General features: G+C 37.3%; 1 protein-coding gene across 1 annotated transcript in view; it reads right to left on the reverse strand.

Annotated features, from left to right (window-relative positions):
* Positions 1 to 13,560, reverse strand: part of Tpst (tyrosylprotein sulfotransferase) — a 149,936-nt gene extending 136,376 nt beyond the window's left edge. The window contains exon 1 of the mRNA XM_076523707.1: positions 13,385 to 13,560. The gene's annotated coding sequence lies outside the window, so the exon portion shown is untranslated. The remainder of the gene's footprint in view (positions 1 to 13,384) is intronic.
* Between the last annotated feature and the right edge of the window lie 9,811 nt (positions 13,561 to 23,371).

A 23,371-nucleotide genomic window follows, 5' to 3' on the forward strand; every position in this document is an offset into this window, starting at 1 on the left:
GATTTCTATTGCGCCAGGGGTAGCTTTCGGACAGCTGCGGCGAAGCGCTGTTTTCGATGGGTGCCCAAAGAAAAATAGGAAAGGCGAACATGTCGCGGCGAACGTTGCGACTAGCGGAGCGCGTTCATCCGTCATTCGGCGGAACAACATCGGTAAAACTCGCGGGGAGGTTGGCTCTTTGGTAGGATCGAGTGGCTCCCGACCCCGCGGCGTGTTCATCTTCATAGGATAGACGGTCCCGCCGCTTCGAGGGAATGATCTTCCGCCGCGTGGAGACGAATGAGCGTATCCTTATCCGACAAGCGTATCCTGACGCGCAGTCGCCCGGAGGAAAGAACGCATCATATTTCGCGAACGTTGGCGAATGCGTTCTCGTCGGGGACTTGAAACCTGTGCACGTTCTTGATAGCGGCGTCGCATCAATTAAAACAAATAATGTCGCCTCATTGCTTGTACGCACGGCGGATGCCGGTGTCAAATGTCACCCACCAGCGGTATTGTTTTAAAACGTTTCAAAAGCAGCGCTGTTTATTACGAACTGTAGGGAATTATTTGCAAAAAGAATATCAAAAAATTAAACATTACGTTATTTCATCTTTTATTACGTACGAAAATAGAAGATTATTTATTTTCATTGTATTTAATTTAATGTTAAATTAAAATGATAATGTAGTAATATATTTAATTTATTATTAACATAATATGATAATATAGTGATATATTTAATTTATTATTAAAATAATATGATAATATAGTGATATATTTAATTTATTATTAAAATAATATGATAATATAGTGATATATTTAATTTATTATTAAAATAATATGATAATATAGTGATATATTTAATTTATTATTAAAATAATATAATATAGTGATATATTTAATTTATTATTAAAATAATATGATAATATAGTGATATATTTAATTTATTATTAAAATAATATGATAATATAGTGATATATTTAATTTATTATTAAAATAATATGATAATATAGTGATATATTTAATTTATTATTAAAATAATATGACAATATAGTGATATATTTAATTTACTATTAAAATAATATGATAATGTAACGATATACTTTTTTTTAGTTTATTATTAAAATAGTACAATATGATATGTTCAATTTACGATGAAAATAATATAATAACACAATAGTATGTTTAACTAATTTAATGTAATTTTTGAAAGTTTCCAACGAAATAGTATAAACGTACAAGTACATTTTTACACAGCAGTACGACGTTGTACAATAAAAATTTTATTCGAGAAACACCGCTATCGGTATTTTCCAAGCCGATAAAGTTGCTGTTTATTATACCATGGGGCTCGCGTGCTCTCATCCACCGCTCCCATAATCGAGGATCTTTTTAGTGCATCATCCGTCCGTCCAGTGAATTACCGTGGGCGAAAAACGTTTCTCATTGGTCGAAGATAAAAGGCGTGGACGTTGTCGAGATAAAAATACACGGGAATAGGGTGATCCGTCTTGGTGCCCGGGCGCAGTAACTTCGCTTCCACCCGGCTTCGACCACCCACCACTTCCCATGGTGTTCCCTTTGAACCTCTGGAACTATTCCGGTGAAATACATCTCCTGCCCGGGTCACGGAAATAAGTTCGCGTACGTCTTTGTCGTGCTCCTTTATAGACATTCCCTGTCCACTTACGAACACTCGTCCGTCGGTTGCTTATTTATATCGTCGACGTTTCTCTTTTTCTCTCATTCTTTTTCTCTTTCTTTCCGACTTCGCCTCCACAGCGCCTCCGCTTAAGCGACTTCGGAATATGTTTCATACTTGATGGTAAGCTTCATGCACTGTGTCGCTGAACTGACTCCTCTCTGAATTTTTCATGCAATGCACTGTGGCAATAATCAGTTTTTTTTTTAATCCATCGAGTGACGGATTTTTATTTCATGGCTCGTGGAGCACTCGAGACGCTTTCGTAGAAATGATGGAATTTTCGTCATTCGGGGACGCATTGTAACATTAATTACATCAAGTCTAAATTGTATAGGATAATTTCATTTTCAGTTTCTTTTCTTAATCCATCGAGTGACGGATTTTTATTTCATGGCTCGTGGAGCTCTCGAGACGCTTTCGTAGAAATGATGGAATTTTCGCATTGTAACATTAATTACATGAAGTCTAAATTGTATAGTATAATTTCATTTTCAGTTTTTTTTTTTAATTCATCGAGTGACGGATTTTTATCTCATGGCTTGCGGAGCACTCGAGACGCTTTCGTAGAAATGATGGAATTTTCGTCATTCGGGGACGCATTGTAACATTAATTACATGAAGTCTAAATTGTATAGGATAATTTCATTTTCAGTTTCTTTTCTTAATCCATCGAGTGACGGATTTTTATTTCATGGCTCGTGGAGCTCTCGAGACGCTTTTGTAGAAATGATGGAATTTTCGTCATTCGGGGACGCATTGTAACATTAATTACATGAAGTCTAAATTGTATAGGATAATTTCATTTTCAGTTTCTTTTCTTAATCCATCGAGTGACGGATTTTTATTTCATGGCTCGTGGAGCTCTCGAGACGCTTTCGTAGAAATGATGGAATTTTCGCATTGTAACATTAATTACATGAAGTCTAAATTGTATAGTATAATTTCATTTTCAGTTTTTTTTTTTAATTCATCGAGTGACGGATTTTTATCTCATGGCTTGCGGAGCACTCGAGACGCTTTCGTAGAAATGATGGAATTTTCGTCATTCGGGGACGCATTGTAACATTAATTACATGAAGTCTAAATTGTATAGGATAATTTCATTTTCAGTTTCTTTTCTTAATCCATCGAGTGACGGATTTTTATTTCATGGCTCGTGGAGCTCTCGAGACGCTTTTGTAGAAATGATGGAATTTTCGCATTGTAACATTAATTACATGAAGTCTAAATTCTATAGTATAATTTCATTTTCAGTTTCTCTCTCTCTCTCTCTTCTTTTAATCCATCGGGTGACGGATTTTTATTTCATGGCTCGCGGAGCACTCGAGACGCTTTCGTAGAAATGATGGAATTTTCGTCATTCGGGGACGCATTGTAACATTAATTACATGAAGCCTAAATTGTATAGTATAATTTCATTTTCACGTTTTTAGAAGACAACATGTATCTGTCGCTTTTAAGGATGACTGGCTGAAACAACCCACTTGACAATTTTAATATGAATTACTTGAAGTGTAAAGATGGTACATTCAAATTTGTCGTGTTTTTTTAGGGGAACATGTATCTGTTATTTTTAAGATCGATGAGTAATATCTTGATCGATTTCGAATTGTTTAAAAATAATTATCCCTTTGGGACCGCCAAATACGAATCTAAAAGATTCTCTAATTATAATAAATTACGCGACGACCAAATAATACTCACACACAATTTTCCTTTTTAATTTTACATTTCGTCGCGTTTAGAATGCAACGTGCACCAGTTTTTAAGGTCGATAGGTCCTGTCCCGATCGATTTTAGATTGTATAAAAATAATAAAATAGTCGAATCATGAATAAAGGAAAAATATTACTTTCAAGCATAACAAAGTTACTGTCTTCCATAATTACGTATTAACTGGTGGTAGCGGCTTTTGATTTCATTATACAAGATGTCCCAAAAATGTCTCGCAATCCGAAAGTGGAGGGTTCCTCAGGTCATTTGAAGCAACTTTTTCCTTTACAAAAACTTTCTCCGAGGCACCATTAACGAGTTATTAACGAAGAACAGTGGCCAATGAGAGGCGAGCTCAGCTGGCGCGAGGCGATCGAGCCAATGAGCGGAACTGGGTTTCGTGCGCTGGTTGGCTGGACCGCCTCGCGTCAACCGTACTCGATTCTTATTGGTCACTGTTTTTCGTTAATAACTCGTTAACGGTGCCTCGGAGAAAATTTTTGTAAAGGAAGAAGTTGCTTCAAATGATCCGAGGAACCCGCCATTTCCGGATTGCGAGACATTTTTGGGACACCCTGTAGAATGCTTCGTAATTTTTTAGACAGTGACAATGTCCCATTCAATATGTATTCATGGCAGTTCTAGTAATTCCTCCCTAATTTTCCTTCAGCTTATAAACAAAAATGAACAATTTGGGAAGAGGAGATACGATTATTCGAGCCTTGCACTCCGTTTTTATAACTGATGACAATCGGCCGCGAGGCTCGAATAATCGCATCTCTTCTTCCAAAATCGTCCATTTTTGTTCACAAGCTGAAGAAAAATTAGGGACAATTTATTGTATCCCGTGCTTTAAGCAGAGAACACGTGGCACACCGCGAGACGTCCCTTGTCCCCGTGAATATTCCGCCGCGACAATGACGACCGCGTCGAATCAACGTGAAAGCTCCATATCCGACGAAGTGATCGCGACGATCCGTAAGGTCCCATCGAGCCGCGCTGGATCATTTACTCCGGCGTGAAATTGAACCGTGGTCTCGAGCCGAGCGTATGAATTCCGCGGTCGAGCCGATAAAAGTTTTACGGGGCGACGATCGATGCGCGCGGTGCAGCCGCGATGAATAATTCCGGGACATTTCCGGGGATAATTTCGAACGGCGGATGAGAATAAAAATCCAGGAAGCTTCGACTCGCGGCGCTCGGGAGAACCCGTGAATTTTTCAAAATTCCATTCCAGCTACATCGCCGAGAGAAACATAACGCAGACGAGCCGATCGACTACCGAAATGGAGTTTCCGGGCGGCTGTCCGCGTTCGGACGATTTTTAATCGTCGATAGAAAGGCGAGCATCTTTGTACTCGAGCATCGTGCGCATTTACGTTCAGACGTGCGGTAATGTCTCTCTAATTGACGCTCAGATTGTCCACAGAAATAGACAATTTGGGAAGAGGAGATACGATTATTCGAGTCTTGCGACTCGTTTTTATAGTTACCGATTTTCAACAATTACAAAAACGAGCCGCAAGAGTCGAATAAAATTGCCCATTTTTGTGCATAATCTGAGCGTCATTTAGGGAGACATTATTGTATAGGGTGTCGACGTTATTTGAACAGTCCAGTTCCAGTGAATTCTATTTGAGAATTCGTCGAAAGTCATCTAAATATTATACAACAAAATGTACAAATTTGCGTCATAAAACGGATGCTTGACAGCGTACGCTATAATTAGACTGCAGATTTCCATGCAAAATAATAATTGCCTGTATCAATTGCAAAACAGAGAAGCCGCGCACACATTGTATTTCTTTTCACAGTGATTTTAACGAGTTGAAAATAATAGAACGCCTAACAGCGTACGTCGTAATTATAGCCCCCGCTGATTTTCATGCATAATGACAAGTGTTTCTATTAATTTGAAAATGGACGAACAACATGCATATGCATGTCTGTTTTCGCAATGATTTTAATGAATTCAAAATGACACAATGGTAGCTAAATTCTTGAAACGCTTCTCGCTGTTTTGCGCTCGACGTATATCTCTTTTGTCCTAAATGCATAATAATGCAATAATTAAATAGAAGCTATTGGGTTGGCAACTAAGTAATTGCCGATTTCAGTTGTAGGTGTCTCTCACTCCCTTTTTTATGATATCCGTAAATGTTATATTATAAAATTATTATTATTATCATTATTATCATTATTATCATTATTATCATTATTATCATTATTATCATTATTATCATTATTATCATTATTATCATTATTATCATTATTATCATTATTATCATTATTATCATTATTATCATTATTATCATTATTATCATCATTATTATCATTATTATTATCATTATTATCATTATTATCATTATTATTATTATGTTATTTTTTTATTATCCGTGAATGATAGCAACTGGACAAATAGAATGCAGCGATCAAGGAAAAGCGACCAGAATTGGTCAATCGTAAAGGTGTCATTTTCCACTAGAACAATGCTAGGCCGCGCACGTCTTTGTCAACTCGGCAAAAATTGATGGATATTGATTGGGAATTGATGTTACACCCACCGTATAGGCCATCGGATTACCACTTATTTCGATCCCTGGACAACTCCCTTCGTGGTAAAACTTTTAACGACGATGACGCTGTAAAATCTCACTTAACTCAGTTTTTGGCCGATAAGGATCAGACTTTCTACGAGCGTGGAATTTTCAAGTTGTCTGAGAGATGGCAAAAGGTCATCGAACAAAATGGAAGATACATTACAGATTAAACTTCATTCCAAGTAAAAAAAAATGTTTTATTTCATTGACAAATCGGCAATTACTTAGTTGCCGACCCAATATATTGGTTGAACGGTTTCGTTGCTTTTGAAATTGGACCTATTCGCTTTTCTCCCCCCAAAACACCGTAAAATCCGTCTAGCCACAACAAACTGGGAAATTTCCCGGCACGATTCATCGTCCGGAAATTCCGATTCGAATGCTTAATCCTCGTAATAAAAGACTGCCAATTACAGCTAGTCGGCGTATTAATTTTCGGGGCGGCGATCGACGCCGCGGATTATATACGCGGATGGCCGCGGCTTGATGGACCGTTTTCGATCATCATCGGTGGGCGGATACACAAGGGGCGGGTTCGTCGCGTCGGAAAATTCGGAATCACGCGGCGTGGTCATAATAAAATCGCGTCGGACAATGCGGCGGACACGGTGCGCGTCGTTTTAACGACGATTACGCGGCACTCGTACGCGGAACGCGTTACCATTACCGTTGACATACCGTCCTTGATGGCATAATGCACTGGATAAGCGAGGTCGGCCGGCCATCAAACGGCGACCAGTGTGCAACGATAAATAAATATGACGCGTCGCTCGGCGCAGCCTTTTCCCAAAAAGTTGACGAAAATTCATGATCTGGGAAAATTCTTATGAAAATCGGTGAGCCATCGATATTAGCAATTATGAAATTCATTGGAAGCTGTACAGTATTAACCCTTTGCACTCGAATGGCGACTCTGAGGCGCCACTAAAAATTGGTGTACTATTTTTCAAAATCATTCTAAGAGCATCGGACTCGTTTGTACTTGAAAAGAAACTATTAAAATTGCATTGTACTTGTCAGTAGGATCAATTTCATGTGCATAAGTCGCAATAAATTATATAAAATAGAACTACTGTAGATCAGAAATCATGTTTTGGATTTCGAATTCGAATAGCTTCGACCGCAAAGGGTTAATATTTTGATAGTCGCGCGAGAAACCTCGAAAATTTGATAAAATTGAAGTACTTTATTCGATTACATTAAAATTGCAAAGCAAAATTATATGGTATCGATTACTTCTTCAGAATTCGAATTTCTTGCAAATTTTCATAAAATTAAGAAATTATATTATATATGTTCAGCGTAAAAATGAATTTTTAGAAATGAAATTTTAAACACTTCTGTCACACACGCATGGCTGACGCGACAGTCAGTGTTAGTGGTGCAATTACGATACACTTTCTTAATAGTACATAATTATACAATTAGGTCTACCGGAAAGTTCTGTCTGATAATGTCATTGCAAATTTCAATAGATATGCATAATTCAATAGATATTTTTGAAAAATGTTGCTCACAAATTGCCATCACGCTGGCAAGAGGTCATAAGTAACGACCGAAATTATATTGTACAACAAATATTACTAAATTGATGAAAAATCTATTATTTCCTTTCATTTCTCAAACGGACAGAACTTTCCGGTAGACCTAATATATTACATAATTATCCCGTTTACATTTTTAATAAAATATCATACTACTATAAATGTATATTTATACTATTGTATTATATTATGTACTAAATATATTATATTATTGTATTATATTACGTAATTATGTACTAGTAGCACATAATATAATACAATAATATAATAACATAATATACATACAATACAATAATACAATAATATAATTATTGTATTATATTATGTAATTATTATATAATATTATTACATAGTATAATACAATAATATTATACAATAGTATAAATATACATTTATAGTAGTATAATATTTCATTAAAAATATAAATAGGATAAATTAGGTTAATGATACCATCACGATAAATTCAGAAAAAAAACTGCCCTGAATCGATAATTATAATTCAACGAGAAGGCATTAAAGCGTCAGCGACACCAAAAATTGCAGGCGTGGAAATGATCGAAAACCCGCGTCTTTCGCGTCTAACTCACCGTTTCCGACCACTCTGCGTTGCGTCGCGCTCAATCCGCCGTTAGTTCGGCTATTTTAATCTTTCTGCCGCGCGAATCGAAGTCAATTTCGCGTATTGTCGGCCCCGGATCGAGTGGAGTCGCGCGCCGAGGCGTGAAGACCGATAGGAAAGAACCGACGACCAGCGACGCGACGCCGACTCGATATCGAGCTGTACGCCGTCGCTGAAATCGCTCGGAGCCGACGACGGCGACGACGTCGACGACGACGACGACGCGACCGTTTTATCGGAAACTCGCGTTCGAACGACCCCCTCCCCCCTACCGATTAGAGTGAGAGGGAGAGAGGGAGAGAGAGAGAGAGAGTCGCGCGACGGCAATTTAATGACTCGCGCGTTTGTTTACACGGTTTATCTGACATCGGCGACAGAATAATAATTTCCACTCCTCGTGGTTCTGTTTTCGCGGCCGTTCGGACCGATCGACGGGGGTGGATCCGATTTCGCGCTTGTTCGCCGCGTCAGTCGGAATTAATTAAAGTCTTGCCGCGTGGATCGGGATTATTTAATGAGCGCGAGTGAGCCCAGGGTTTTTTATGCGTTCGTTTTTGCCACAGGGAAATGTATTAATAGAGATTTAACGAAGCTTCGATTCTTTTTTTCCTTTAATATTTTCACGTTCTTAAGGTACAATATTTCCGCAATAGAAAGTTTATAATTGTATGTGAATCCGCAGGATTATTCGAGGATAGCTTTCGAAACGATTTTATAATGTACCGGTTCTATAATACGTGCATAAATAGGCACATTAATTCAATATATTCAATATATATTGCAACAATTCAATATATGTGTATACATATATATGAAATTCGATACGGGTTGGAGAGCCGTATCGTTTAATTTGTGGTATTTGGGACAAATTTGATCTACCATGATCTTTGTATGATTCGTAATATGAATTATAGTGTAAGTACATGTAATATGTTCCGAATGAAATAATAACACGAATATAGTGTAAAATCACGAAGGCAATATAAAACGTAGATATTTCTTCTATTACGATTATTCACACGAACATAATGAAAGAACGAATAGTATGAACTGTATAGCATTCATTTAATACAAATATAATATATAAAGTCACGAAAATAATATAAAAAGTAGATATTTCTTCCATTATACTTTCCCATTTTAGCGCTGAAAGAGTTCATGTTTATCACTAGATTTACGGAGCAAAAAAGAAACAGCTGTTTTATATTAATTTATAAAAGTGACAATAAGACATTTATTCTGATTTTTAACAAGTGTTATCGTAACATTTGCGGTAAGTAACGTATAAATTGAATAAATAACTCATAAATGTATCTTTACGATATGAATAATCGTAAATTAAAAAATTAGCGACTCGTCATTTTGACGGATTCCGTAAATCTAGTGTTAACTAAAGGAAGAAAAATTGTCTTCAGCGCGAGTCGACTGCCATGATCAGACTACGGATGTTTATGCAAAGTACAAACTGCCTGGATCTGTTGCAAAAAATTAGAGCAACTTAAAAGCTGCATTCTTTCCTTAATAATTTTAGTAGGTCGAAAGTAATATATCGACATTATTAAATGTCCTTAATCTTCGTACCGTTTGACATAACAAATCCTCATCTTCGTGTGGTAAATGCATAAAATCCGCAGTCTAGCCACAGTAGTCTCTGGTAAATAGTAAACGACGTTACAAAATGGCATGAAAATTAGATTAAGCAATACCGTCGACCAGAAAGTGCTCTCTATCTGCCGCAACGGCCATAAGCGACATGAAAATGCAAGTCCTTTTCACCGCCGCAACAATAAACGCAAGAAAGTCAAACAGTTCCATTCGCGAAAACTCGAAAACTGTCCTCATTGCTAATGCTCCATCATAAAAGGATACGAAGGCCACTGATAATTCGGAGAGTGCCAGTGTCGGTGCCCGAACCACAAAAATTGCATTACTCTGCCAACACTTGCCCGGAGCTGCAGGAACGGCGTCGTCCATCTGCCACGCGTTCGCAAAGGGTTAATTACTCACGCGGCGCGGCTCCGCTGAAAGAATTTCCCGATGTTTCACAGACTCGCCGGCGACCGAGCGCGAACGCATCATTCAAAACTATGGTTCCACTAACAATAAGTAGAAAAGTTTTCTACGGTTCTGCAACCGCAGCGTCGCGTCGCGTTGCGTCGCGCCGCGCAGTGCGGGTCGTCAATGGGCAAAATTCAAAAAAGCCACTGCTTCATATCTATTCGAAACTATGTGTATGATGTATTAAAATGTTTAAACAATCGTACTTAGCAACAGATTGTTCAACAAATTGAGCTGGAGATTAATTTCGAGCGAGTTCGCCGAGCAAATATTAGGAGAATCAAATAGTTCACACCGCCGCTTGTTTACATTGCCTTATGAACAGAAGGTCATTTTACAATGTAATTTTTATAGAAAATGACGGTCAGAGGTTATATGATCGCAATTAATCTATAGCAATTTTGAAATGCTTATATGCAATATTATAATTAACATGAAATGAGATAATTAAGTTCGATTTATTTTCGTATACTTTAAATAAAGTCTTTAAAAAACGGTCTTTAAAAAATCTGCGATTCTTATTCCGACATATTCGTTAGATAGTACATTTTTATACTAAAAAATCCTTTTTTGCAAAAGGTTACTGTCTTTAGAAACATTTTACAAAATTATAGAAATATAAGATTTGATTATTCGATGAAAAATGAACAAGAATGTTTTTTATGAAATCATATAATTTTTTGATACAGTTTTTTTTATGCATCTTTGTATTTTCTTTGAGAAATTATTAAGGCATTTTGGTCGGAAATTGATTAGCTTAGAAGTGATGATTTTTGTCTCGAATGCTCATATAAGCACGTGCGTCGGTGCGTCGATAAAACGTGTTTCTTACGCGAGCAGAAAGTCGGCTAAAAAATTGCTATACCGTTCGCGAACATGCGTCGCTCTGCGTTGCTACCAGATCTGGGTAACGTGTATTTGCAGAGAGAATATTTGAATCATCGTTTTAAATAACAGATTTTTCACGTTTCGAATAAAATAGTATTTCCCATATGGGATATCAAATTTCACTGAATAAAATATTTCATTTCGACGAACCGCGGGTAAGGCATGAAATAAATATTTCATTTTGATAACGTGAAACGTAAAATTAAATGTTTTATTATGGTAATGTAAAATGAGATGTCCAATTTTGGTAATCCAAAACTCAAGCATGGAATCCAATATTTGAAAACTTGAAACATAAAATGAAACATTTTTGATTTTATTAACATGCAGCATGAAACAGAAAATTTCTCACAGTTTTTAATCCGGAAATAAATTGTGAAAAGAGGTCGTAATACGTACATTGAAGAAAAATAATTATACTTTACACTACAAATGTTTCATTTCATAATAAAAAATTAAATGTGACTGTGATACAAATATTCTCGGTGTTTTTCAAACAAAATACTACTCGAACTATTATTATCTTAACAATTTTTTACGAGGAACAAAATATTTTATTTTTAAAAGTACATTCTTCCGAGCAAATAAAATATTTGATTTCCAAACATACATACTTTCGAGCAAATGAAACATTTGATTTCCAAACAAACATACTTTCGAGCAAATGAAACAGTTGATTTCCAAAAATACATACTTTCGAGCAAATGAAACAGTTGATTTCCAAACATACATACTTTCGAGGAAATTAAACATTTGATTTCCAAAAATACATACTTTCAAACGAGCAAAATATTTTATATTCAAAACCACACGCATGGTCTAAAATAAAACATCTGCCATATCAAATGCAATTTTACCCAGCAAATTTTTACCGTGTTATTTTTTGAACTCTGTTACTTTCTAAATTATCCAGAAACATCAACTGGTTTTCCCCCGAAGTTCCTCGCGGCGAGAACTTCGAGTTTTCAGAGGAACTTTTTTCTGCGTTCTTCGAGCATCCTGCTGGCTTTAGGAGCATCTGGTTAGCGGGCTCGTCGTTGAATTCGATTACAAATGGAAATTCCCCCGACAGCCGCCTTTTGACCCGACCGCGACGTCACTCAGGCCCTCGAACAATAATTCCTTCGGGGTTACTATACGTCGGCCCCGTTCCTCGTTCACGTCGACGCGGAAAAGCTGGAAGAGAATCGCCGAGCGCGAGGATATTACTCGGCGGGCGACATTAACCGCGCGATGAAAGTCTTTACGCACAACCCACCCCCGCAATTATTAAACCATTCTTATTCCCGTGGATTCTTCAGACGTCGTTTCGCCTTACCCGCCAGTTATCTTTTTATGCGCGGCAAACGCGCGCCGTTACTGATAAGCGTCGCCTCCGGATCGCTTCCGATACTTTTTTCGTCGGCGAGGATTCACTGGAGCTTGTTTTCGAGCCGGAATTAATGTACGGAATATATATATATATATATATATATTTATTTAGCAGCCAGAAGTTTTCGAATTAAATTCAATCAGCGGATTCTTCATAAAAATTCATATTTAAAATGTATTGCCAATTAACGTGTATTTCTAAAATGCATTAAAAATCAACGTGTAATTCTAAAATTTATTATAAATTTGCATGTAAATTTAAATTTGATTATGTTGGAAGAACATTTATCCAAAGATAAATTGGTCGAATACAATTTTCTCCGAATAATGTGCCGAATAAATTCTTTAAATAAAATTTTATTCGATAACGTGTCGAATAAACTCTTCGAATAAACTTTTATTCGAATAACATGTCGAATAAATTCTTCGAATAAACTTTTATTCGAATAACGTGTCGAATAAATTCTTCGAATAAACTTTTATTCGAATAACATGTCGAATAAATTCTTTAAATAAACTTTTATTCGAATAACATGTCGAATAAATTCTTCGAATAAACGTTTATTCGAATAACGTGTCGAATAAATTCTTCGAATAAACTTTTATTCGAATAACGTGTCGAATAAATTCTTCGAATAAACTTTTATTCGAATAACGTGTCGAATAAATTCTTCGAATAAACTTTTATTCGAATAACATGTCGAATAAATTCTTTAAATAAACTTTTATTCGAATAACATGTCGAATAAATTCTTCGAATAAACTTTTATTCGACCATTATCTCGAATAAACGTTTATTCGAACATTATCAAATTTTATTCAAATATTATCTCGAATAAACTTTTTAACTAAAATTAGATTTTAATATTATCTCGAATAAATCCTTCGAATGAAATGTTACCTGGACGATATATATGAATAAGTTCCACCGGTGATAACAATCGAGGAACAATATCGACGGATCTTAATTAATTGTTTTTAATGAAATCCAAGAAACGTTCTTCGTTCGTTTCAACGCAAGTGACGCGAAAACGCGTGACTCCCGGATCCAGCCGACGAGCATCCAGCTCACAAACAGGCTCGAAACTGAATTTTTCATTCCGTCCTACTTCCGCGCGTAATTAGAGACTCCTCGTTATAGCGAGTCATTGTTATCGTTCGTCTCGATCCAGCGATCTCGCGGCGACGCTCGTTCCAGTCGGACACAGCGAGCGACGTCGAACGACTGTCGGTGAGCACGAAACACGAGCGAAACTATGTTATAGAATAAGTCGAAAACGTGGAAAGAGATGTTTGGACGTGCGACGTTTTCCTAGGAGAATCGGAAAGATCGACGTATGCGAGCTTCGGAATCGAAGTGGAAACGGTCAGCCATGAACGGATGTGTCGACTTCTTGTCTGCGAACAATCGATCGATTTCCTGTCCACGATTTATTCGAATGTTTCGTGCAAGAACGTGTTGTTTCATATTTTTGATTTACTCCTTCGATAAAAATGACTTATTTATGTATTTATTCTTCTATGAGAATGTTCCCCATTAGTATACAAGAAATTAATAAATATCATTAAAAGAGTTTCATTACATCATTTGTTTAGATTTTAGAAGTTAGAAAATATAAAAAAAATTAAATTGTAAGCACTGCATAACATTGGATATTTTTGATTTATTCCTTCCATAAAAATTACTTATTTATTTATTTATTCTTCTATGAGAATGCTCCATTAGTATACAAGAAATTAATAAATATCATTAAAAGAGTTTCATTACATCATTTGTTTAGATTTTAGAAGATAGAAAATAAAAGAAATTAAATTGTAAGCACTGTGCATAACATTGGATATTTTTGATTTATTCTTTCCATAAAAATTACTTATTTATTTATTCTTCTATGAGAATGCTCCATTAGTATACAAGAAATTAATAAATATCATTAAAAGAGTTTCATTACATCATTTTTTTAGATTTTAGAAGATAGAAAATATAAAAGAAATTAAATTGTAAGCACTGTGTGCATAACATTGGATATTTTTGATTTATTCCTTCCATAAAAATTACTTATTTATTTATTCTTCTATGAGAATGCTCCATTAGTATACAAGAAATTAATAAATATCATTAAAAGAGTTTCATTACATCATTTATTTAGATTTTAGAAGTTAGAAAATAAAAAGAATTAAATTGTAAGCACTGTGTATAACATTATATAATACTATTTTTTACAAAATAAGAAATGTTAAATTATAGACACTAATTAACAATATATTAACAAAGTTGTAAATCAAGTCTGCAAAATAAAAAAAAAACGTACTGCTAGTATTCTACACAATAAATAAAATTAGATTATAGAGTATATTTAACAATTATCATAAGGAATTCGAAAGTTGTAAAGCAAGTTTACAAAATCGAAAAATGTGTACTGCAGGTTTTCTACAAAATAAAAGAAATTAAATTGTAAGCACTGCATAAAGCGTTTAATATTGTTGCTCACAAAACAAGCGAAGTTAAATTATGGACGCTAATGAACAATATACAAGAAATTCCAAAGTTGCAAATTCAAATGTACAAAATCGAGAAACGTGCCGCAAATATTCTACAAAATGGAAGAAGTTAAATTGCAATCACTATTTAACAACGCATAAGGAGTCCGACAGTCACGAAAAATCATGGGAATTCATTGTCGTACACTTAGGGTCAAGAATGAGGTTCCGCAAGTTTCTCCTCAGTTTCCGCGATCGGTTCCATTTCGATCACGACTACGATTCGATTTCGATCACGATTAGAAGATTACGATCGCGAAGAAAAAGAAACGGCGCACCGATAGTTCCGCCGTCGCGGATCTGCCCGAGGATTTCCATCGGAATTTCAATTATCCTCTTGGAAATCGAATGTTGTTCCGATAGTTCTTCGGTGGCGGATAGCACAGTGACCTCGAAGCTCTAAAGCTCGCCGGCGCGACGCAGAAAGCCGGAAACTAGGCCGAAGGCGGCAACGAATTCCGAGGCACCGTTCCAACCCCCCTATCCACGGAACACTCGAACCCTCTTCACGCTGTGTGCACCGATACGCCTGCACTCGCCGATCGCACGGAATAAATCGCGAACGATGAATATTAATACAGACGCCGGTCGATCCGGCGCACAGTGGGTCGAGCACTGTCGGTTCTGCTGATCAAAAAACCGAAAATTAAGTGTTCTCGTCATCGACGACTTTTGTACCACGTCGCGATACGTCGAATTTCTTGTCAGCCGCGAGTTAACCTTTTAGGTACGGTTGAATTCTGCGCGAGGCTATTTCTCTGCACGGCAGAGTCTGATGTGTACTGTACAGAGTCTGATACTGTATATACAGGGTGTCCCAAAAATGTCTCGCAATCCGAAAGTGGCGAGTTCCTCATGCCATTTGAAGCAACTTTTTCCTTTACAAAAATGTTCTCCGAGACACCGTTAACGAGTTATTAACGAAAGACAGTGACCAATGAGAGGCGAGCTCAGCTGGCGCGAGGCGATCGAGCCAATGAGCGGAACTGGGCTTCGCGCGCTGGTTGGCTGGGCCGCCTCGCGTCAGCCGTACTCGATTCTTATTGGTCACTGTTTTTCGTTAATAACTCGTTAACGGTGCCTCGGATAAAATTTTTGTAAAGGAAGAAGTTGCTTTGAATGATCCGAGGAACCCGCCATTTCCGGATTGCGAGACATTTTTGGGACACCCTGTAGACTGTTGTAAATCGATGTGAAGACAAAAGAAGTGTGAAACAATGCATATAAAGACGATTATTTGGTTCAAACGATGAGCGAGTGAGCTACTAGAGCAAGCCACTATAGTGGCGCCTCGTCCAGAGAGATGACATCCGCGAAAGCCACTATAGTGGCGTGTCGTTCTAAAAGATGATATCCGCGGAAGCCACTATAGTGGTGCGTCGGGCCTAAAAGGTTAATCGTCGCTGCGAATAGTATTGGGTCTGGGAAAAAGTTCGTGTCGTTTTCCCGATAGATGTCGTCAATTGTTAATAACTCGCGAACAACTTATTGCAAAAATACCATGAAACGCTTTATATTTAACCCTAGAAAGATAACCATATGACAACGTACGTAAAAGATAACCATACGCTTCAGAGGCGCATGCTTTTCTAAGGCGTCAATTTTATACTAACAATGGATATTTATTTAAGTTAATCTAGTCATTTTAAAGGTTTGGCATTATTGTAAAAATAAAATGCAATTATATTATATTTTTTTATATTTTAAGTAATTTTAAACTTAAATCACTAGACCTCTATGAAAAATTAACAAAAATCAACAGTCTTCGCAGGCGCCTCTGCGACGTAGGTTATCTTTCTCGGGTTAAAGGTGACACACTGAACGTTATTTTGGGCGTATAAACATCGTGGTGGTGCAGTACTTGGAAAGTTGTTGGCGTTTGAAAATGGAGAGAAATGATGAGAAATTTTGCTATGTTTTACAATATTATTACGACAAAGGGAAGAACGCTATGCAAGCTTGTGAAAAAATTTGTGCTGTGTATGGTGAAGGTACATTATCAAAATCAGCCGCGCGGAAATGGTTCGCTCTGCTTTCGTTCTGATAATTTCGATGTGAAACACGAGTCATGCTCTGGTCGTCCAGTCGCTGAAAAAACTAATGAAATTGTTGAAAATGTCAAGCAAGATAAGCATATTAGCAGTGTCGATATTGATATGGAACTAGGCATTGACCACAAAAGTGTTTTGAACCATTTACACAAGGTTGGATACAAACAGAAGCTGGATGTTTTTGGGTTTGTTGAAGGTTGTCCCTGCGTGTGACATAATATTTTAAATTATGGTATTACATTGTTGTACGATGAGCTGCGTCGCATCTGGCGAGAGAGTGCGACGACTGTCTACTGTCTGCGTTGCCTTTTTTTTGAGGCTCCTACGGCCAAAAATTTTGCTTTCTAGTTAGTTGCCTGCGGACGAGCGAGGTGTGTAGTTGTGCTTACCGAACCATCACCCGTAATATCAGTTAGCTTTATGTGTGTTTCCTTTTCTTTGTTTTGAATAAAAATTAACTCTGTTACGATTATGTACGTTGCCTGTAAAAATTCAACAGGGTTCCTCATGAGTTGTGCGCGGAAAACACGATGAATCGAATCAACATCTGTGATGCGCTGCTGAAACGTAATGAAATCGTGCCATTTCTGAAATGTGTCATAACCGGCGATGAAAAATGGATCAGGTACGACAATCGGAAACGCCAAAGATCGTGAACAAAATATGGTGAGCCGTCACAAGCGTTCGCGAAGCTAGGATTGACGCTAAAAAGGTGATGTCGCGTGTATGGTGGGATTGGAATCGTCCACCATGAGGTACTTTCAGTTGGTCAGACGATTAATTCTCAACTATACTGTGAACAACTGGAGATTACGCCACGTAATTGAAAAAAAAACGGCCCGAATTGCATAATAGGGAAAGTGTTGTCTTCCACCGCGACAACGCCCGACCACACATTTCTTTGACGACCCGTAAAAAATTGCGAGAGTTTGGTTGGGAAATTTTGATACACCCACCGTATAGTCCAGACATAGCACTCTCCGACTATCACTTGTTCCGATCTCTGCAGAACTCTCTCGATGGAATTAAACTGGCTTCGAAAGAAGCCTGTGAAAACCACTTGATTCAGTTTTTTAACCAGAAACCGCAGGAGTTCTTCACCGATGGTATCACCATTCTACCCGAAAAATGGCGAAACATTGTCGATAATAATGGAGCATATTTGGTTTAAATAAATTCATTGTCACGATATAAGAAATCCAGTTGAATTTTACTAACAAAACGCTGCGAACTTTTTCCCAGACCGAGTATTATTTTATTTATGTCGACTGAGACGCGTTGGCGAGATTGCGTACGAATAATGCCGGGGGCACGGAAATTGGGACATGTCTATATCCTATTTATGCGATATTACATTATACGTTCGATTTCGCTAAATGGATTCTTCTTGTAAACGGAGAAGAAGTGTTCGAATTTCATCGATGCAACGACGTTCCAGAAAATGTCACGTCGGGTAAATCCCTCGAGGTCCATCAGGGTTTCGGTCGATTTTCCATTAAAGCCTTGATTACAGGACAGAAAAACAAACGCGTACACGGAAAAATTTCTCCTATAATTGAATCCTGTTTTGTAACGTCGCGCGTATTTTTGTTCGAACGCGGAATCGAATGGAAAACGCTTTCAGTCGCAAGTTTCTCGATTTTTGCCCGACAAATTTCATCGCGGGCAAGCACAACCTCCAGGCTATCTGCACGCCGGAAAAAGCATAAAGTTATTATTAAATTTGTTTCAACCTGTGCAGGCGCACTTTGACGACGCGTCCGTTTTATTGTTGCAGATGTTTCGTCGATACTCGGCAATTTAATACGGTAGCGTCTGTCTTTTATTTTCGTGGACGGGAAAGAGAAGATTTTCTAATGAATTTTTATGGTATTATGTAACAATCCTGTTTGCGAGCTGCAAAATGAAAGGAAGTCGACAGAATATCATGCGCGCGGGCTCTTCGATTTTCATTTTGTTAAATGAATTGCTTTCACATCAACTCTTCGGTTCTTATCTCGTTAAATAAATTGCTTGCATATAAACTCTGCGGTTCTTATTTCGTTAAATAAATTGCTTTCACACGAACTCTTCGGTTCTTATTTCATTAAATAAAATTCATTGATCAAAACTCTTCGATTCTTATTCCATTGAATAAATTGTTTTCTCTCATCCGAACTTCTTAATTCTAATTTCTAAAATTTTCTCATAAATCTCGTTTCGGGCACAAGGCAAAAATTACAGCGAATTTTTCTCATTGTGGCCGCAACGATCGCGGCAGATGCAGTCAACAAGTGTCTAGAGGCTTCGCCAAGTGGAAAACGGTTTTGTCGCGGGTCTTCTTGCTTGCTTCGCGGGAACATTGTCGCCGGATGAAACAATTTAAGCACTGCGTTTTCGGCCGAGGTCGAAGGAAGTTCGCGGAGCAACGCGGCTCGGCAAATGAGCCACGATCTACGGTGCTTTAATTCGAGCGAAACATTTTTTTTCTAATCGGATTAAGGAGAACGAGGAATAAAATTGCCGGGCGGAGGGCTCCGACGGCGCTTCCTCGGCCGGTTGGACGCGCGAAACGAGAATTTATGCTGGCCGGCGAGTGTTTTACCATTTTTATAGCCGGCGAGAAGCATCTGCGCATTTAACGGATGCTGGAAAAGATTGAATAACAAATCTGGAGCTGTTGCGTACTCACCGGGAAGATCAGTCGGAGCAAATCGACGACGCGGCGGAACGGTTGCGCGGCTCGGGATCTGCAACAGAAAACGGTGTTATTAGTTCCCGGCAGCCCTCAGCCGGCAATAGATTGTGGATGCCGGCCCTCGAGCATGAATTTTTCATGTTGTTTTTATGCTGAGCACTGTAAAGCCTTCTCCGGGGACGGTATTGCCGTCTAATCGTTCCGGGAACCACTCGAATTACAAGTATCGAGAAACCGGCGTTTAAACTGTGTTATTTATGGCTGCGACGATGATTAATATTTTGGTTGGCGGTGACTCCAGTCGCTGTCGTTCAGTGTGAGAATCGAGGGGAACAATTTTGTTGGAGTTACGGTGGTGCGAATCACATTGTAGACTCAATTTTACAGTTTTAGTGAGATTTATACAAGAACTTTACAAAACAACATATTTTTATATTATAGTTAGTATATTTTTACATTGTAATTATCATATTTTATATTATAGTTATTATATTTTATATTATAGTTGTTATATTCTATATTTTAGTTCATTTATTTAGTAAATTTGATCAAGGAATTATATTCTATATTTAGTTAAATATTGATTTATTCAATGAATTATATTCTATATTTTAGTTAGTCTTATTCAATAAATTTGTTTCATCGGACATATATTCTTGTTATTTTTATTACTAATTTATAATAATTTATAATAACTAACGAGTTATAACAGTTAATCATTAATCAGATTACTTTTTGTCCAGTTATTATAAATTACTATAAATTAGTTATAATAACTGAAGAGTTACAACAGTTAATCATTAGTGTGACTACTTTTTGCTCAGTTATTATAAATTACTATAAATTAGTTATAATAACTGAAAAAGTTATAACAGTTAATCATTAATGTAACTACTTTTTGCTCACTTATTATAAATTACTATAAATTAGTTATAATAACCAACGAGTTAATCATTAATGTGACTACTTTTTGCTCAGTTATTATAAATTGCTATAAATTAGTTATAATAACAAACAAGTTGTAGTCGTGAATCATTAATGTGACTACTTTTTGCTCAGTTATTATAAATTGCTATAAATTACTTACAATAACAGACGACATATAATCGTGAATCATTAATCAGATTACTTTTCTCTATTTCTGTTTCCATTTCGATTCCCATTTCTTTCTATTTCCATTACTGTCTGCATCGCATGAATAATTATTTATCCGAACAATTATTACGATACGAAACCGCGTCGTGAAATCCAAGCGCCGTAGCTCGTGGCCAGACGCGACAACGCGCAAGTAAAAATGCGGAGTCCCCGTTTCGCCGGCTCGTGTCGCGCTATAAAGTCGGCCAATTTAATTACTGATTACTTTCGGAAAGGATTTGCACGGGAGCGTAAAAATATTCCTGTTGCTCGAGGCCACCGATAAGGACGCATCGCGTCGCGAACTGCTGGCGAAGAGTACGCGCGCTCCGAGCACCCGCGCGAGCTGGTTGGAGTTGAAAAGCACGCGATAACGGCGCGTACGTGTGCTAGCAGGATGGTACACGCGATATACGCGGCCGTCGACGAGCATCGGCCGCGTCCCGACGTTCGCGACCGTTCCGTCGGGTTTCCAGACGGCCGAGGGCAACGAGCGTGAAACGCCCGTGGAAGAACGCGTCGCTAGGAATTCTCCGGCAGCCTTTTACCATCCTTCGCGATATCGTAAAAGTATTCGGTTGCCGCGCGGGTCGATTCGGTTACGAGCGCCATTTTATAGAGGCAATTATCTAATTTTTCTTATCGCATCTGCTCTAGACTTTAACGCTTTGCACTCGTGTGTCCCGGCGCAGGAACGTGGCTGTTGATGATCGAGGCATTTTTTGAATTCAATGTTAGAGTTACGATAATAATGTGAAAATGTGTTATCTTCTCTGTTATCTTAATAAATTCTGTGCGTTAATTTATTTCGAAGTATCAACAACAATAATTTTGAGAAACCAATGCGCATATGACTTTGTCCTCCCTGTCTGACCATTCCTCTCTATTTCTACTTACATGGAACGGAGTTGGTCATTATTCGAATGATCCTTCGAAGAAACTTTTATTTGAATAGTAATTTTGAGTGAAGTTTTATTCGAAAAATAATTCGAATCAAATTTTATACGAATAATAATTCGAATAAGTTCTTTGAATAATAATTTGAATAAAATTTCATTAAAATAATAATTCGAATACATTTTCATTCAAAGTATAATTCGAATAAAATCCTCGAATAAAATTTTATTCGAACAATTTAAGTAATTAATCGCATTTAAGTAATATATCCCACCCTCGCGATTAATTAATAATTCGAATAAAATCCTCGAATAAAATTTTATTCGAATAACATCACGAATAATAAATTCTTCGAATAAAATTTTATCTGAATAGCTTTTCGAATTTAGTAAATTATTTCCAAATATGTTAAATCAATGAAATCTTATTCAAATAAATTTGTATTCGAATAATATTTCGAATAAAGAATATTATTCGAATAATATTTCGAATAAAGAATATTATTCGACTAATATTTCAAATAGAGAATATTAATCGAATAATATTTCGAATAAAGAACATTATTCGAATAATATTTCGAATAAAGAATATTATTCGACTAATATTTCAAATAAAGAATATTAATCGAATAATATTTCGAATAAAGAACATTATTCGAATAATATTTCGAATAAAGAACATTATTCGAATAATATTTCGAATAAAGAACATTATTCGAATAATATTTCGAATAAAGAATATTATTCGAATAATATTTCGAATAAAGAATATTATTCGAATAATATCGAGGAATACACGTATTAATAAACAATACACATAATAATAAACAATAACGCTCCTTGTTCATCGCAACGAGGAAAATGCGACTACACTACGATCATGACTTCCTCATTTGTTAACTACCTGTCTCACAGTTCCCCGCTAACTGCGATTATATTACCATCGAAAGCGACTCCGAATCTTCAATATCTATCGTCCCAGCAACTCTCAGCTCCCATGGATGATCATCGCTAACTGTTTCTACTTGCCCGAAACTTTGGCAATCACATTACTTGCCAAGCACCGTACGAATTTCCGTCGAAATTCCATTACATTGCCATCAATAGCAGATTCTTACCGCCAATATTCCCGATTACCTGTGCAAGTGGAAACGGCCAGCCATTCCACCGGCTCCGTAAGAAAATCAATTAGGATGCGGGATGACGAGGCGGCTTCTTTTCAACACGCCGGAATCACCTGTTCAATATCCCACCCTCGCGACGTCAGGCTCTGATCCCTGATGGAACGTTTCTGAAGTCATCTCCCCGGGTCTCGGCTAATCAGCAACCTAGTTATCAAGAGAGCCGGATGTATGGCGCTTAATTACTTAAATCAGGCACTGCAGGATGCCGGGTAAAACGGAGAGACAGCCTCTCCAACAGCGTAGCTCGAAAACAGGGGCTGAGACAGGGCTCAAGAATTGTTCCACGAGTCGGCCGACTCCCGTGGGTGATGTTCGCGTTAAATTCAGGGTAGAAATACGGGGTGTTCCATAATTATGTTAACATCCGGAATGGGGTGATTCCTGAGGTCATTTGAAGTAACTTTTTCC

Source organism: Megalopta genalis, chromosome 1 (assembly GCF_051020955.1).
Source record: "Megalopta genalis isolate 19385.01 chromosome 1, iyMegGena1_principal, whole genome shotgun sequence".
Lineage (NCBI taxonomy): Eukaryota > Metazoa > Arthropoda > Insecta > Hymenoptera > Halictidae > Megalopta > Megalopta genalis.